This window comes from Pteropus vampyrus, unplaced genomic scaffold (assembly GCF_000151845.1).
Source record: "Pteropus vampyrus isolate Shadow unplaced genomic scaffold, Pvam_2.0 Scaffold22, whole genome shotgun sequence".
NCBI lineage: Eukaryota > Metazoa > Chordata > Mammalia > Chiroptera > Pteropodidae > Pteropus > Pteropus vampyrus.
Window position 1 is genome coordinate 14,483,786 of NW_011888803.1, and position 2,000 is coordinate 14,485,785.

The following is a 2,000-nucleotide window of genomic DNA, read 5'->3' on the forward strand; positions in this document are numbered from 1 at the left end:
TTGAATGTGGTGTAAGGTAAAGAAGGGTACAGCTTTATTCTTTTGTATGTGGATATCTTTTACATTTTCCTCTGTATGAGAAAAGATTCATGGCTATAAGTGATGAAAAACCCAGTTTGAGCCCAGTTTGAGCTAGTTTAAATATAATAGGGGAATTCATTGACAAGAGAAATTTATTTATTGATATTTTTATGAATTTGATTTTTTCGAGTTCAAGAAGTTGAATAGTCAAACTGCTGGAAGATCTGGGATGCAGCTAGGTCACAGGGGAAAAATAGTATTTGAAACATAGCCAAAGCCCTTTGTTGTCATGGTCTTTTTCTTTTTCCTTTCTTTCTTTTTTTTTTTTTGGCTGCTTCTGGTGGGTTGGTTTATTTATTTATTTATTTTTTCAGTGTAGACTGGCTTTCTCTGTATGGCAGAAAACACAGTCACCAACAGTGGCAGTTTTAGGTCATAGATTCAGCTCTCATTGGCTTCAAAGCTGTATCTGGTCCAAAGACTTAAAAATTCCTGGAAGTTAACTCTTTGGCCCAGATAGATATAGTTTTCTATCTCTGGATCACTTAGCTGAGGCCCACAAATAGGGCCATTTGTATTTATCTGGCAATTTCTTTCTTTTTTCAATTTGAAACAGGCACTGTTTAATAACTAACCAGACTACAAAAATAAGCACCTTAGTTCATCCTTCTAATAAACCTCTTGATCTGGTCTTTCCTGTTGCCAGTGTCTCTACCTTCTACAAAATGAGTGGTCTTTTTCTTCATTCTCCCTCATGGAGAAGACATCTTGAAGGGCCATAGGAAGTTGTTTGCTTTGAAGCGTTTTCCAGCAGTGTAGATCTCATGATTCAGATCCTCCATGCAGATGATGCCATATTTAGTAAGAGAACTAGCAGTCAGTGTGTTATGATTTTGCCATAACCATGCTTGTAGATCAGTTCATTGACTGACTTCAGGTTTCGGTACCCCCACACAATGTACAGCTTCATGAGCTTCAGCATGTTAATCGAAGCTTTGTTGAGCTTAACAAAGGTGCCATTAAAGGTCTGGCAAAGCCGAAGAAGCTGCAACACCTTTCGTACCTTGGGGCTCACACCATTGATGCCTATGATCTTGATGACGAATGCCAATTTGGGTTCTGCAGGTACATAGAAGTTGCCAGCTTTTCTTGCCATCCTGGCCATCTGAATCTCAGTTCTGTACATCTGCCTATGTTCTTCATGATAGTGCTTAGCTTTTTCATAGATAAGCTTCCTCCTTAATTTGGCAATTTCTAAGCATATTAACTATTAGATAGAGGTAAGGCAGTTAAGAAAAGGGATACTAGTCAGTCTCAGGTATCTTAATACTACCCTTCTGCCAGAAGAAATAGTATGATTTGTGTCATGTTTTATGGATAAATATATTGATCACTTGTTAAACAGTAATTAGAACTCATATCCTCTCAAACGTTTAATTTTTTTGAGATATCTTATACTCTGTCATTTAATTGTAAAAATGTAGTTTTAATAAAAATGAATTTAAGTTTTGAGAAATTCTTTGGAATATTTTATAATTTTTACTTAAACCAAAAATAAATATAAACATGACAAAACTATAATGGATAAAAATTAAAATTAGTAATTTAAATGTAAATTAAGTAGTATGATATATTTAATATCACACTTATAACTAGTACAGATAGATAGATAGATAGATAGATAGATATAGATATAGATATAGATAGATTGATAGACTGTTGTAACCTTTGGAGAAGTCCATTAAATTTAGAAGCCTTCTCAGACCACTGAAGGAATGTGTCAATTCCTCTCTAGCGTGCACGATACTAAGGTACTGAGAAAACATGGATGAAATACACACATCAAAATAAAGTACCACCATGTCTATGACATCTGTTATAATGTCTATAATAAATATTGCATATTGGATAAAACTTGGTGTTTCAATTAATTCCTGATTAATAACACCCTATTCAAAAAACATGTCGTCTATATAAAC

At 34.3% G+C, this 2,000-nt stretch overlaps 1 protein-coding gene and 1 pseudogene across 2 annotated transcripts in view; one reads left to right on the forward strand and one right to left on the reverse strand.

Annotated features, from left to right (window-relative positions):
* FNBP1L (formin binding protein 1 like) overlaps positions 1 to 2,000 on the forward strand; it is a 91,079-nt gene that overhangs the window by 48,129 nt on the left and 40,950 nt on the right. The gene's annotated exons all lie outside the window — the stretch shown is intronic.
* The window catches only part of LOC105289135, a 3,876-nt pseudogene continuing 2,323 nt past the window's right edge, over positions 448 to 2,000 (reverse strand).